Below are 16,680 nucleotides of genomic sequence, written 5' to 3'. Positions count from 1 at the left end.
GGACATGTTGTTCTTCCTAAGCACTGTTACTGAATCAAAGGACAGTTAAGAAAATGTTACAAGAAAAAAGAAAGAAAGAAAGAAAGAAAGAAAGAAAGAAAGAAAGAAAGAAAGAAAGAAAGAAAATGTTACAACTGTAGATCCGCCAAAAACTTCCAGAGTTTGTTTCATTAACAGCATGTAGGTATTGGATAGGTATCTTAAGAGTGAGGGTGATGAACACATTATGTAATAAAGATGGCTTGTTTTTCTGTATTTTATCAAAACCAAATAGTCTTCTCATTCCCAAAGAACTGATTCTCTGCGGTGAGCTGGGAGGTGAGTTTGAAAGAGTGATCCCTCATCCAACGCACAGAGAGTTTTCCCACTTGTCAGTGAGGAGAGACAATATAGGGTGAAAAAGCGACAGGTTACTGGGTAGAAATCTTTGTATATTTTGGGAATATAAAGGGGACATATGTATTTGCTTGCTCTTCTGCTCTGACCACACAATTATAAGACAAGGTCAGAATGTCCAAACTGTCTCCAACAGACCTATTACTCCTCAACTAAACAGGCCAGATTCTACCATCTCCCACCATCACTATAAGAGGTCTGAAAATCCAGTGCTTGAGTATCTGCCAAGTTTTGACATTAAAAGAGTGTCTTTATAAAGAAAATATTTCAGAGCCACTGGACTAAATCATCCATGGTTCATCACACATTTAACAGCTTAACTGACATACCATAAGATTCACCCATTTCAAGTGTACAGTGATTTTCAGTTGTTGCACATCTTGAGTGAATACAGTTCAGATTCCCAACCAATCTATTTAGTTATTTGGGAAAATGTGAAAGATATGTAATGGAATAAGATGAGACTGTGATGGGGTTTAACCCCCATTTAATAAACCATGAGACGGAAAATTCTGAACTGATGCCACAGGTAAATGCACCAACCATGACTAAACATAATTCAGAAGCAAATCTCAAATAACTCCTCGACAATGAGTGAACTCATAACCCTCTGCTGCAGAATGCCCTCATGTGACAGAAGTCTCTCTAGAGTTTGGAAATCTTTACCAACAAAGAAAAATTCTGATGTATTCTCTTTCAGTTGAACGTCCTCAGATGACTTTCGGCAGGCTCCAGGGAATCTTCCCGAAGGTGAGTATCTCTCAAATCTAAAGGACCAGACAACCTTTGTCTCTTCATGGATGTGAACACTGGTAAGAGCAGGAGAATATCAAAAATGCCCTCACTGCCTCCTTCCCCCCATGTCTATCACAACACCTGATGTAGCATCGACAGCTTGATAACACTAAGAGTTGTGATCCTTAATACTTCTTTTGTTTTCATAGTGATGCCAGATACTATTTTAAGCAGTTTACATGGATTAATTTATTTAATCCTTAAGAAGATCTCTATGACATTGTTTCTGTTATTATCTCCAAATAATAAAGAGTCACACACTTCGGTTTTCATCCATATAAAAGCCATGTGACTTGGCGCAAATCTTCTAAGTTCTCTGAGCTCCAGATTCCTGGTCCATGCAATGGAAGTAAAGAATCATAGTTCATGTTATAGATCCTAGTTATCAGCAACATAATAATAAAATGAGGCTATCCGGTACAGAGATGTTAAAGAATGTTCCTGGGGCACAGTGGCAGTGGTAGTCTAATCCAGAGCTCCAAGCCATTTAAAGCTCATTCAAGTTTGTATTTGTTTATGAAGTTCAGATGTTGCTCACTAGGGCTTTACCCCATAGGGCCTGCTGGTGCTTCCATTGAGACACCCACTCTCGCAACAGGAAGGACCAGCTGGCCTCTGCTCTGTAACTGGGGCCACTCACATGGTTTAAGAGTCACTTTGACTGTTAGCCCCTCCCTACTGTGAGCTCCTTGAGGGCCTTCTCTGCACCTGGGGCATCTGGAAAGCCCCAGTCCCAGCCCAGGGGATCCCTCAGAGGCCCCCGAATGAGTGATCCCAGAAGTGCAGATTCAACTCTGGTTTAGAGGGTAAAGGGATCTGGGAGTTGGGTTGCCAGTGTGGAGACCGAATTCAAAGAAGGATCCAGAAAGGTATTGATTGTTATTGTTACTATATTTAAACAGTGTTTACAAGCTCAGAGAGGACTTTCCCTTAGCCTATTGCATATGTATTGTTCACTATTTCATAAGCGAGGAAGCTGAATAAAAAGTAGATTAAGAGCGGGGCACGGTGGCTCGCGACTGCAATCCCAGCACTTTGGGAGGCCAAGGCAGGTGGATCATGAGGTCAACAGATCAAGACCATCCTGGCCAACATGGTGAAACCTTGTCTCTACCTAAACTACAAAACTTAGCGGGGCATGGTAGTGCCTGCTTGCAGTCCCAGATACTCCGGAGGCTGTCACGGGAGAATCGCTTTAGCGCGGGAGTTGGATGTTGCTGTGAGCCGAGATTGTGCCACTGCACTGCAGCCTGGCAGCAGAGCGAGACTCCGTCTCAAAAAAAAAAAAAAAAGGTAGCTTAAGGTTGTTGGTCAGTGACACATCCCAATATCCCAATGCAGTCAGAATTGTTATGGGTACCACCTCACTTAATTCCACATTCAGTAGTGGTGCCTTGGTAGGGTGGTATGCCATATCTGATAACTGCTTTCTTTGCTACCTAGATTAATTTCAGCAAACCATTTCTTTCCCTCTCCCTTCCCTGTATTCATCTCCACACACCATCTTTTTCAGCAGTGTTTTGTCTCCCCTCTATGTTTTTACATTTACTCTCCAGCAGCTGTCTAAGAACTTATATGAGATCCCTTGTATTTTATAGCTCTTCCTTTTGTAGACCTTGTGAATTCTTAGAATGCTGTAAGAATGCTTCTTCCAATCTTCTGTATACCAAACTCTCAGTTACATGGAGATTTTGCTGTTTGCAAAATGTCAGTCTTAAAAGAGTGTGAAGATAACCATTCTAACCCTGGAAACCATATTCACATAGGCCATTCCTTTCCCGTCTAACCTCCCAGGTTTCTCCTCATTTACGCCTGTGTAACTCTTCCAGTGTTGTTGAGAACATTGATTAAGGTAATGCATGTGAAGACGCTTTGTAAGCTCTAAAGCACTATAGAAATGTGACTGATACTCTTTATCTGTGACCTTCACATTATAAAGATCATGCCCGAGAAGCCAGCAAAGGAAGGAAATGATTCGAAGGAAGTGCCAGGAGCATCTGGCCCACAGAACGATGGGAAACAGCTGTGTCCCCCAGGAAAACCAAGTACCTCTAAGAAGATTAACAAGAGATCTGGTAAGAGGAAACAATTTGGGAACAACCCCTCTGGCTTCCCTGGCTATGTTCAGGTGTGTGGACTGGGTGTGTGGCATGGATCCCAGACAAGCCTGGGTCCAGGCTGGGCTGAGGAGCTTGCCCAACTCCAGATGAGATGATAGACATGGCTTCCAGAGACACAGACTGGAGTTGTCACCCATATAAAAAGCCACGTGACTTGGGGCAAGTCTTCCAAATTTTCTCAATTCCAGATTCCTAGTCCATAAGATGGGAATAAAGAATCATAGTTCATAAATTATTTGGAGGCATTAAATTTAATCTAGAAGACCTGATGACATGAAAGGTGCTCAAGCAATTCTATCTTTGATAACGTGGGATCATATCTTACTCAGCTCAATGCCTGATACCCAGTGCAGGTGTACTTCAGAGATACTGTAGATTTGGTTCCAGACCACTGCAATCAAGTGAGTCACACACTTTTATTTTTTGGTTACGCAGTGCATAAAAACATTATGTTTTCACTATACTGTAGTCTACTAAGTGTGCAATAGCATTATGTCTAAAAATGTACATACTTTAATTTTAAAATAATTGTTTAAAATGCTAACAATCTTCTGAGTCTTCAGTGACTCCCTCTTTTGCTGGTGGAGGGTCTTGCCTTGGTGTTGATGGCTGCTGGCTGATCAAGGTGGTGGTTGCTGAAGGGTGGAGTGGCTGTGGCAGTTTCTTAAAATAAGACAACAAAGAAGTTTGCCATATCGATTAGCTCTCCCTTTCATGAAGGATTTCTCTGTAGCATGTGATGCTATTGGATAGCATTTTACCCACAGTGGAACTTCTTTAAAGTTGGAGTCAATTCTCTCTAGCTATGAAAGTCCTAGAAGGCATCTCATCCAATAGAAGGCTATTTTATCTATAATGAAAATCTGTTGTTTAGTGTAGCCAACTTCAACAGTGATCTCAGCTTGATCTTCTGGATAACTTGCTGCAGCTTCTCCATCAGGGTTTGCTGCTACATCTTGNTTTCACTATACTGTAGTCTACTAAGTGTGCAATAGCATTATGTCTAAAAATGTACATACTTTAATTTTAAAATAATTGTTTAAAATGCTAACAATCTTCTGAGTCTTCAGTGACTCCCTCTTTTTGCTGGTGGAGGGTCTTGCCTTGGTGTTGATGGCTGCTGGCTGATCAAGGTGGTGGTTGCTGAAGGGTGGAGTGGCTGTGGCAGTTTCTTAAAATAAGACAACAAAGAAGTTTGCCATATCGATTAGCTCTCCCTTTCATGAAGGATTTCTCTGTAGCATGTGATGCTATTGGATAGCATTTTACCCACAGTGGAACTTCTTTAAAGTTGGAGTCAATTCTCTCTAGCTATGAAAGTCCTAGAAGGCATCTCATCCAATAGAAGGCTATTTTATCTATATTGAAAATCTGTTGTTTAGTGTAGCCACCTTCAACAGTGATCTTAGCTAGATCTTCTGGATAACGTGCTGCAGCTTCTCCATCAGGGTTTGCTGCTACACCTTGCACTTTTATGTTATGGAGACGGCTTCTTTCCTTAAACCTCATGAACCACCCTCTGCTAGCTTCACACATTTTTCCTGCAGCTTCTTCACCTCTCTCAGCTTTCATGGACTTGAAGAGAGTTCGGGTCTTGCTCTGAATTAGACTTTGGCATAAGGGAATGTTGTGGCTGGTTTTGTCAAATATCCTGACCCCTCAAACTTTCCCTATTTCAGCAGTAAGTCTGTTTTGCTTTCTTATTCCTGTGTTCACTGGAGTATTAGTATTATTATTTCCTTCAAGAACTTTTCCTTTGCATTCACAGCTTGTCTGTTTGATGCAAGAGGCCTACCTTTCAGCCTGTCTTGGCTTTCAGCATGCCTTCCTCACTAAGCTTAGCCATTTCTAGCTTCTGATTTAAAGTGAGAGACATGTGACTCTTCCTTTCATTTGAATAATTAGCGGCCATTGTAGGGTTGTTAATTGTCCTAATTTCAGTGTTGCTGTGTCTCAGGAAATAGGGAGGCCCAAGAGAAGGAGGAGAGATGGGGAACAGCTCATCGGTAGAGCAGTCAGAACACACACAACATTGGTCGATTAAGTTTGTCATCTTCTATGGGTGCAGTTCCTGGTACCCCCGAAACAATTACACAGAAGAGGGTGATTATAGTCAATAATAACTTAATTGTACATTTTATAAAAACTAAAAGAGTAATTGGATTGTTTGTAACAGAAGGATAAATGGTTGAGGGGATGGAGACCCTATTTTCCATGATGTGATTATTACGCATGGCATGCCTGTATCAAAGCATCTCACGTACCCCATAGGAATATACACCTACTGTGGACCCACAAAAATAAAAGACACGGTCAGGCTCCGTGGCTTACGCCTGTAATCCCAGCACTTTGGGAGGCTGAGGCAGGCCGATCATGAGGTCAGGAGACTGAGACCATCCTGGCTAATACGGTGAAAACCTGTCTCTACTAAAAATACAAAAAGTTAGCCGGGTGTGGTGACGGGCACCTGTAGTCCCAACTCCTCGGGAGTCTGAGGCTACAGAATCGCTTGAATCCAGCAGGCAGAGGTTGCAGTGAGCCGAGATTGCTCCATTGCACTCCAGTCTGGGCGACAGAGCCAGACTTTGTTTCAAAAAAATAAAAAATAAATAAAAAAGTAAAAAGTAAAATTATTTTAAAAGATTAAAAAACAACAAAAACAATGGCAGTAATAATATCAAAGCTCACTGATGACAGATCACTATAACAGATATAATAATAATGGAAAAGTGTAAAATTGATGAGAGTTTCCAAAAAAAAATTGCAGCATCTGTGAAACACTATGAAAATGTGGTGCAATAAAAAAATGTATGCCTGTGTGCCCTTAATAAACACATGCTGAACGAAAGGAGGTATGGGTCCCATAAGTGAAGAGGTTGGGAATCTAAACTTGACAATGGAAGGAGCCAGAAGCTAAAATTTTAATTGGCATTTGGCGTGTGTTGTTGTGGGTCTAAGGTCTCAGACTCTAAGCCACAGAATGAAAAACTGGATAAAGAAGGCCCATGGGCACTTGGGAGGGCGGAGGCATCTACTTTTTTGGAGAAAACAGAGCCTAACACTCTCCACCCTACCCAACTCTCATCTTCCAACTCTTCCCCATCATAGGGCCCAAAAGGGGGAAACATGCCTGGACCCACAGACTGCGTAAGAGAAAGCAGCTGGTGATTTATGAAGAGATCAGCGACCCTTAGGAAGATGACGAGTAACTTCGTAAGTGAACCTTCGGCTCATTCCCCACATCCCTGCAGATGTGCTATTCTGTTATGGTACCGGTATCCCATCTTACTACTTGTTTCCCAAATCATTCCCTTCTCGTAATTTTCTAGGGTTCAGCATTGAGGCTGAATGATGAGATTTCCCATGTTTTTTGTTTTGTTTTGTGTTTTTCTCGGAGTATCCCTTTGTGGCCCAGGCTACAGTGCAGTGGCACGATCTCGGCTCACTGCAAGCTCCGACTCCCAGATTCACGCCATTCTCCTGCCTCAGCCTCCCCGGTAGCTGGGACTACAAGCACCCTCCACTACGCCTGGGTAATTTTTTTTGTATTTTTAGTAGAGAAGGGGTTTCACCGTGTTAGCCAGGATGGTCTCGGTCTTCTGATCTTGTGATCCGCCTGCCTCAGCCTCCCAAAGTGCTGGGATTACAGGCGTGAGCCACCGTGCCCGGCCTTCACAAGCTCTTTCTACTCCCTGCCCTGTATATCTAGGGATCCTCCCTACCCAGGAAGCTGTGGGATCCCAAAACCCAGGTCAGCCCTGATATGCTGGCCACACCTTCCTCTAGCCTAGGAATGGATAAACCAGATGAGGAAGTCACTGTGACATGTGCAGATGGTTCACTTCGCGGAACATTGGAAGGCCTGTGCAGGTCCTGAGGTAGGGCAGAATCAGAGCGTGCAGGATATGCAGGTCAGGAGGAGATGAGATTAATTTGTCATGCAGAGGGAACTCACTGCCACTTACTTTCCTTCTCTCTTCTCGCCTCAGCCTTGGAGATATGACACATGCCGATGATGAGAAGCAGAACTTGGTGACCTTTCACGATCATGGGCATGGCTGCAGACCCCTCATCATCAGGTGTATAGGAAGTGAAAGCAAGTGTTCACAACAGTGAAAAGTTGAGTGTTATTTTTCTTAGTGTGCCAAGACTTCGATGTTAGCATTTCCATTGTATATTCTTACAGTGTGCCATTCTGTTAGATACTATCGTTTTCATTGATGAGCAAGATATACTTAACGCATATTTCGGTTTGTGTATCCATGCACATACCTTAGAAAACAAGTATAGTCAGGTAATCTCCGCATAGAACAACACTGCTCTCCTCTCCTCCTAGATGTGACTACTGAGGACAAGTCTGAGTGTTTAATTTCAGATTTTCTCCTCTGCATTTACAAACCACACACACAGACATACACTAAGTACCACTATAAGCATCTCCCATCTGCTTTTCCCCGTTGCCATGCGTCCTGGTCAAGCCCCCCTCACTCCGTTTCCTGTTTAGCATGCACTCCCCTCATCTGATTCCCTGTCTCAGTCACTAACAGTTAATAAAACTTTGCAAACGTTCCCCAGTTGTTTGCTCCTCTCATTATTGTGCATACAGAGCTGTGCACATGTGTATTTCTTTAGAAAAGATTCTTAGAAGTGGAATTGCTGCGTCAAAGGAGTCATTTATTCAACAGAAACCTAATGAGTGTGTACTCGTGCTGAGTGCTGTTCTAGGTCTGGAAAGACATCAGGGAACAAGGCAGACAGATGTTCCTGACCACCATTCTAGAGGAGGATGTTTCCATTTGTTGGGTTTGTTTGTTTGTTTGATTGTTTTTTCTAGAGAAGGGGTCTTGCTCTGTCCAGGCTAGAGTGCAGTGTCATGATCATAGCTCAATGCAGCCTTAAACCCGTGGACTCAAGCGATCCTCCCACCTCAGCCTCCAGAGAAGCTGTGACTACAGGCATGCAACATCATGACCCACTGATTTTTTTTAAGGTTTTGTTAAGAAAATCTCTCTGTGTTACCCAGGCTGGTCTTGAACTCCTGGGCCAAAGCGATACTCCCACCTTGGTCTTCTAAAGTGTTGGGATTATAGGCATGTGCCACAGCACCTGGCCTCCAGTTTTTATTTTGATAGAGACTGTACACTTCAGTCCTGTAGCAGGATTCTGCGACAGGTGGTTGGGCATCTTGGCCTTTGCTCTCTGAATGATTTTCGGGTTCAAGGTCCGGGATGGTCCACTGGGGAGTATGTGGGAGGAGACACAGATGAAATCGTCATCTGGGGAATGTGGAGGAATGAGGAAGATGCGTTCACTGTAGACCCTGTAATGGACAGGGAATAGAAGAGTCCACTTAGTCTCCATGCAGGGGAGCAACGGTGGGAAAGTCCCCTGGACAGAAGCATGAGACTGCCCATCAAGGGTCTCACCAACCAAGGGCCTGGGGGCTGGGGTGGGGACGATGATTTGGGAATGGGACTGTTCTTTCTCACAGGTACCACGGTATGGTGCAGAGGGGAAACAGTTGTGGGGAAGGGAAGGGCAGAGGGAAATCTACTTTAGAACAAACCATTGTGTGTGAATGGAGACATCAAAGCTCCATTCACACACAATGGACTTGAAACACCAGCCCCAGGTGGAGGCAGGATTGGAGCTGTTTTGGCAGTCCATAACCCATCACCTTGGCCTCCTGGTTCTCCCCAGCCTTGGAAGGAGGACACCATCATCATTTTGCCTATACGATAGATGAGAGATGGAGTCCCAGACAGATGGTAGGTGTCTTGTCACAGGTGCCACAGCTGGCAGGGGCAGGAGGAGCTGAGTTTGGAGCTCACTGACTCTAGAAACATTAAGGAGGACAGGTGCATGTGATGGAGGGAGGGAGAATTGAACAAGTCCCGGGTTCTGCCCCCAATCACAATGTAGAGGCTGTGGGTTCATTTACCCAAGACAAGGAGCCCTAGGAGAGACAGAGTGCAGGGAGGGAGAGGCAGTCGTGGTCATAGTGGGGACAGTGGGAGACAGAAATATGCAGGGTGGGCGGAAGAGGGCCAGGCAAAGAAGCAGGGGAGACCCAAGGCCAAGTGTGAGCTGTCACAACCACCAGAGGAAGAGGGTGCCAGTAAGGAGGTTGTGGGGCTCCAGGAACAGCAGAAGTTCCCCAGATCTGTGAGCATGTCCTGCCTGGCACTGCAGGAAGACGTGGCTGCCACCCAGGTCAGTGTGGACGTACCTTTACCAGTGTCTCAGAGGAAACAAATTCTATTTTATCCCAATATAGTTCTGTATTACACAAATGTGACATTCGGCTACTAGATATTGAGTGTCTTAACCTCCATGCAAATAGAGGAGAGGGTACCCCAAAAGAGATACTGAAGGATTTGATTTTTCTTTCCTCCTGGGATGATGGGATCCATAAGTTGGGTCTCCCAGCCCACAAGACAGGTGCAAGGAAGCATGGCTAGAAGATTCTGAGTCATGACAGGGAACATTTTTTCCTTAGGTTCTTTGGGTATACAAAGCTCCCGACTATCTGTCTGTCGTGGATAAAGAGTGAACATGGTCTCCTCACCACAAATGTGTTTCTGTCCTTCTTACTGTAAAGGGCTGAAGTTACACCAAGTTCTGATACGTTACTTTTTTTTTTTGAGACAGGATCTCACTCTGTCTCCCAGGCTGGAGTGCAGTGATGTAAGTCCAGCTCACTGCAGCCTCGATCTCCCAGGCTCAAGGGATTCTCCCACTTCAGCTTCCAATCTAGCTGGGACTACACGCACATGCCACCACTCCCAGCTAGTTTTTGTATTTTTTTGTAGAGATGACATCCACTATTTTGCCCAGGCTGGTCTGGATCAATCCTCCTGCCCCAGCCTCCCAAAGTGCTGGGATGACAAGCGTGAGCCACCTCGCCCGGCCTTCACTTTCTTTAATGAACGATTATCAGAGTTTCATCTTAGAGGCAAAAATGGCTACTGCCAGTCAATCTGTCTGTGGTGTTGGAGGGGAATCTGGCTGATTCAGACGTTTCAAATGAACTTTTAAATTAACCTACCTGATGATTATCCTAAGGCCCTTTCCAGCTCCGTGTTTTTTTGTTTCAGGGTTAGGAGTTTTTCAGAGGGTTTGTTACAAGGAGCATCTCCTGGGCTGGCGCGGTGTCCCATGATGTAATGTCAGCACTTTGGGAGGCCGAGGCAGGCAGATCACTTGAGGTCAGGAGTTGGAGACCAGCCTGGCCAATTGGGTGAAACCCCTGTCTCTATAAAAATACAAAAATTAGCTTGCCGTGGTGATAGGCCTCTGTGAATTCCAGTTACAATGGGGAGTGAAGCAGGAAAATCACTTGAACCTGGGAGACAGAGGGTGCAGTCAGCCAAGATCACGCCACTGCACGCCAGCCTGGGCTACAGAGTCAGTCTCTGTCTCAAAAAACAAACAGCATCTCTTTCCTACGGTGATTTGAGCTGTGGTCTTGTCTCCTTGGGTTTCTCTATCAGTCTGATCCCATCACTCTATCTCCCAGGAATGCTTCAATATATCTGGTGGACCACTGACCTGTTTTCCTATTTTCCTCTACTGTTAAGAATTGACCCTTGATAACATTTTCTTATCAGTTCAATGGAATGTTGAGTGGGGCACGGGATCTATCCGCCATCTTGCTCCAATCATTTAGGTTTAGATATTTTATGTATATTTGTCACTATATAAGTGTAATTTTTCTCAATTTGGTTTTCTAAATGGTTAATATTGCTATGTAAAAACCAATCTATTATTGTGTATAATATTTTGTTTTATCCCCTGCATTTTGGCACAAGACTCAATCTGTTTTATTCTCCAAAAAGAAGTGACAGGCTGGGTGCGGTGGCTCACGCCTGTAATCCCAGCACTTTGGGAGACTGAGGTGGGTGGATCACCTGAGGTTAGGAGTTGGAGACTAGCCTGGCCAAGATCGTGAACTCCCTTCTCCACTAAAAATACAATAAAATAAAAAAATTAGCCAAGCATTTGTGGTGTGCACCTGTAGTGCCAGCTACTAGGGCAGCTGAGGTGGGAGGATCACTTGAACTCAGGAGGCAGAGATTGCAGGGAGCCGAGATTGTGCCACTGAACTCCAGCCCAGGCGACAGAGACTCTATCTCTACATAAAAAAGAAAAAGATAAAAAGAAAATTCACTTCACAGGCAATAGATAGTTATAAAAGGATACTTTATGGACGATTTCATAGGGGAGAGTGATTGAAAGAAAGGATATATATATTATATATATATACACACAGAGCTGAGCAGTTCACTGCAAAAATCACCAGAACTGCCTTTTTCTCCAAAAATATTACCCGTAAGCTATACTACTACTGGTTCTTCTAATCCTTCCCTCTATTCCGCATCCTCAAATTGTCCATTTTCTTATTGAGATAATTTTCCTCTGCCCAGATCTGGTCCTCAACAACATGTAACACTGTCTTCAGGTGTTTGAATGTCCATTGTTTTAGCTCATGTTCCCAAGGAAACAGAATTTGGGCCACACAGGACACCTCTAGACAGACTATACTGAGAAACAATGCCTGGAATGGTGTAGTGGGGAGAGGAGAGGAGAGGCAATTTACGTACCTGGCTCTCACTCCTGGTTCCTTTACTTATTGGTCAAAATTTACTCCACAGGCATGACTGCCCCCACACTTCTAGATTCCATCAGCTACCCCTCTGACAGCTGTCTGGGAAGCCAGATCCCACACTTTGAAGTGTAGTGTTTCATACAATCCAAAAGTGGTAGCAGAGGCCAGGCGTGATGGCTCACGCCCGTAATCTCAGCACTTTGGGAGGCCAAGGCAGGCGGATCATGAGGTTAAGAGTTCAAGACCATCCTGGCCAGCATGGTGAAACCCTGTCTCTACTAAAAATACAGAAAGTAGTTGGGCATGGTGGTGCACGCCTGTAATCCCAGCTACTTGGGAGGCTGTGGAAGAAGAATCACTGGATCCTGGGCGGCAGAGGTTGCAATGAACAGAGATCGCACCACTGCACTCCAGCCTGGGCAACAGAGGGCGATTCCACCTCAAAAACAAACAAACAAAAAAGCAAAACAAACAATAAAAAGTGGTAGCAGAAACCAGAAAGTCCAGATATGTAGCTAATTGGCCTGGTTGTACAGCAGCAGTCAAGGGTGAAAACTAAATGCCCCCAGGCAAGTTCTAAATTCACCGAGTAACTGGAGTACCCATTTAGTTAATTGCCTTTATCTGAAGGAAAAATAAAACTCATATCTCTATGACAAGCGGTGCTTACAGATTGGAGCAAGGCACCTAGGCTAAACTCCCCTGGTGACAGGGAGACAGGGACATCATCTTCCTCAATGTTCACATTTCAAAGAGATGGTTCCAATGCCCTGAAGAAAGACATTTCTAGGGGACAGCTGTGGTGGTTCACGCCTGTAATCCCAACACTTTGGGAGGCTGAGGCTGGAGGATCACTTGAGGCCTGGAGTTCAAGTTCAAGACATTCCTGGGTTATAGGGCGACCAGAAACTTACATATTAATGAAAGAATTTACAAATACAAATTTTCTCAAGGAAATGCTCTAAGGAAAGTGAAATGGGGAAAGGTTTCCTCTTGTGGTTTTGGCAACAGGAAAAATTCAATTTTATGTTTCGTTACTCTTACAATTTCCCCCTTTCGTTATTGTTTTATAGGAACACTACAATTTTCTAATGATCTTCACTGCTGTTTCTATCTTTCTCTGCGTAGTTTACAGCCACCTAGATATCCAACAAGTCCATAGTAAAATGCACAACAAAGCAATTATCAAAATTATAAAAGAATGATTTTTTTTTTCGGGACAGAGTTTTGCTCCCGTTGCCCAGGCTGGAGTGCAATGGTGCAATCTTGGCTTGCTGCAACCTCTGTCACCTGAGTTCAAGCGATTCTCCTGCCTCAGCCTCCCAAGTAGCTGGGATTACAGGCATGCGCCACCAGGCCCAGCTAATTTTGTATTTTTTGTAGAGATGGGGTTTCACCATTTTAGCTGGGCTGGTTTTGAACTCCTCACCCCAGGTGATCCACCTACCTAGGCCTCCCAAAGTGTTAGGATTACAGACATGAGCCACCTTGCTCAGTCTAGAATGAATTTTTAAATTCAGTATAATACTCACCTTGTCAGGGTGCGAGGTGACCTTTAAAGACATACTGATTAATTGTGTCAAAGTCAAAATAAATTATAGAGACAAATGCCTAAATCAAATGCTCTATTTGGGAATCACGAAATTGCAATTAAGGGCATACACACAGATTGGGGTGGTCTTCAGTATGTGCAACGAACAAAGAGAAGTTGGAAGTTTTATTAGAAAGAAAAATGTTACATATTATTTTGAAATGAGTCGCATTGGCACTGGAGAAGCTGATTCATTCCCACAATCAGCTTTCACATTCCCTCTTTTGATCAACATCTTTCTTTGAAAACCTCACTGATCAACCATCTTAAAGTGAGGCTTCATTGTCACTCCATGCCAGGTTTGTCTGGAGTTCAGCATCAAGTTCCATGTTATTAGTCCCATCTGTATTAGCAATCATCTTGACGCACTGGGCTAACATTATCCTGTTAGGAGAACTGGCTTAACAAATATTAGACAGACAACAAGAATGGAGCTCAAAGATCATAATACCAAAATAAGCAGCAATTGTTTTATTTTATTTTAATTTTATTTCAATGGATTCTTGCTCTGTCTCCCAGGCTGAAGTGCGGTGGCATGATCCTGGCTTAAAGCAACCTCCATCTTCCAGGTTAAAGTGATTCTCCTGCCTCAGCCTCCGGTGTATCTGGGATTACAGTTGCTCACCGCCATGCCTGGCTAATTTTTGTATTTTCAGTCGAGATGAGGTTTCACCATGTTGGCCAGGCTGGTCTCCCACTCCTGACCTCAAGTGATCTGCCCTCCTTGGCATCCCAAAGTGCTGGGATTACAGGCGTGAGCCACCACACCCAGCTATAATTAGCAATAGTATAACAAATTTAGTTTGTACAATGGTTTTGAACCAAGATCCCAAGCCTAGGGGCCACCAGCTAAACAAATCAAAAGGCTGTGGGGGAAGTGAATGAGACCTCTTGTAGTCTTTGAGTAGCATTTTAGGACTCAGTTGAATTAAATTAGAGTGCCAACTCTGTAAAAAGGACCACTAGCTGAAGTAAAGGATTTGGGGTAGGGTTCTGTCAAGTGAAAATATAGATATTCAGGGGTAAGAGTCTCATTATGATATGAAGACTTATTCTGATGTCTTTGGAAAAGCTGTCTACAGTGTGGAAATATCATCTCCTCACCCTGATTTGTCATTCGAATGTCTCTGGTTTGGCACTGGACAGTTTGGTGAACTTTTTGTGTGGTCCATACATCAGGCACAAGACTTGTTTCTTAAAATTTATGCACTTTTATCTTATAGGACTTGTAAATCAAAAATAAAATCCTAAGCCCCCTGCCCCCAACCATCTGAATGGACTTCCTCCTAAGCTAGGGCTCTTTTAAAATTTAACCTGAGAGATGGTTTCAGGCCATGACAGGAAGTGTGGGTCGGGCATGCCTCATTATACCTCTCTGGCATCAGCATCAACACAGATTTGCTGGATCACCAGGACTTGCGGATCTTGAGGTCAGGAGATGGAGACCATCCTGGCTGACACAGTGAAACCTGGTCTCTACTAAAAATACAAAAAATTAGCTGGGCGTGGTGGCATGCGCCTGTAGTCTCAGCTACTCAGGAGGCTCAGGCAAGAGAATTGCTTGAACCCGGGAGCCAGAGGCTGCACTGAGCGGAGGAGCCACTGCACTGTAGCCTGGCAACATAGCGAAACTCTGTCTCAAAAAACACGAAACAAACCAAACAAAAAAGGTTACAGGAACTATTCTCTCTGAAGCATAGGTACTGAAGGCTTCATTTGCAATAAGAACTTAAAAAAAAACTAAGAACGACTCACTTCAACATATCAACTTTCACAGTGGTTAAAGCAGAGCCCCGTTTATCAATACACAAAATTCTCCTTTGTGGATCCATTCATTTTACTGCTGTTGACTTTATGCTTATGCTTTCAGACAGAGACACTCTCCTTTGACCAAACTTGAGTCAGGCTCCTCTGAGTCCTGTTTCTGACTAGGTCCCAACCTCAGGTTCTGTCCTTCATCCAGGGACTCTGCCCATTTAGCTTGTTTCAGCAAAATCCTGTCAAGTCAGTTTAGCCAGAATCCCCCTGCCCCTGAGGTTTCCTCCAAGTAATTTCCCATCTTCTGACTCCCCGCTCCCACTCTTTGACTACAAATCCCCACTTGTCCTTGGTGGAGTTGAAGTCGATCCCAATATCAGTCTCCCACCACAAGACCCCATTGCAGTGGTCCCTGTACCTATCACAGTAGTCCCCACTCTGAGTAAAATCGTCCTTATGATCTTTTTTTATTTTCAGAGACAAAGTCTCACTCTGTCACTCAGGCTGGAGTGCAGTGACCCAATCCTAGCTCACTGCAGCCTCAAACTCCAGAGCCCAAGCAATCTTCCTGCCCCAGCCTCCTGACTAGCTGGGACTACAGGTAGACACCACCACACCCAGGTTTTTTTTTTTTTAATTCTCTACAGACCTAGGAACTTGATATGCCCGTCTACAAAAAATAATTTTTGTATTTTTTGTAGAGACGGAGTTTCGCCACGTTGCCCGGGTTGGTCTTGAATTCCTGGGCTCAACAAATCCTCTTGCCTTGGGCTCCCAAAGCACTGGGATTACAGGCATGAGCCACTGCAGCCGGCCCTTCCTTATAGTCTTTAATAAGTGCAATGAATAGTTGTTTGCTTTAACATTTCCCTGTGTCTTCAATCTCCTGAAGTTTTATATGCCTGACATTTCCTTACTCCACCAAATATAAAAATTCCTTTCTTTTGCTGGGTGCAGTGGCTTACCCCTATAATCCCAGCACGTTGGGTCGCCAAGGCAGGCAGATCACCTCAGGTCAGCAGTTTGAGATCAGCCTGGCCAACATGGCAAAACTCCATCTCTACTAATTTTGTACTAGAAGTACAAAAATTAGCCGGGTGTGGTGGTATGCACCTGCAGCCCCAGCTACTCAGGAGGCTGAGGAGGAGAATCGCTTGAAACTGGGGGGCAGAGGTTACAGTGAGCCGAGATCATGCCAGTGCACTCCAGCCTGGGTGACAAAGTGAGACTGTTCAAAAAAAAAAGAAAAAAAAAACCTTTCGTTCAACACTTTGGAGTTATTACACCATTGTATCCTTGCCTCCAGTGTGGTGTTTGAGAGATCCGATAAAGTTTTAAATATTTTTCCTTTGTAAGTAACCTGCTATTTCTCTCAGATCATTTTAAAATATTTTTTCTTTGTCTTTCACAGT

General features: G+C 44.0%; 1 pseudogene; it reads left to right on the top strand.

The window, feature by feature from the left end:
• Positions 1 to 1,005: 1,005 nt before the first annotated feature.
• Positions 1,006 to 6,520, top strand: LOC108520505 (protein SSX2-like; annotated as a pseudogene).
• Positions 6,521 to 16,680: the final 10,160 nt, after the last annotated feature.

The sequence above is a fragment of the Rhinopithecus bieti genome, unplaced genomic scaffold (assembly GCF_001698545.2).
Source record: "Rhinopithecus bieti isolate Rb0 unplaced genomic scaffold, ASM169854v2 scaffold_53678, whole genome shotgun sequence".
Taxonomy (NCBI): domain Eukaryota; kingdom Metazoa; phylum Chordata; class Mammalia; order Primates; family Cercopithecidae; genus Rhinopithecus; species Rhinopithecus bieti.
This window is presented reverse-complemented; position numbering and strand designations above follow the sequence as displayed.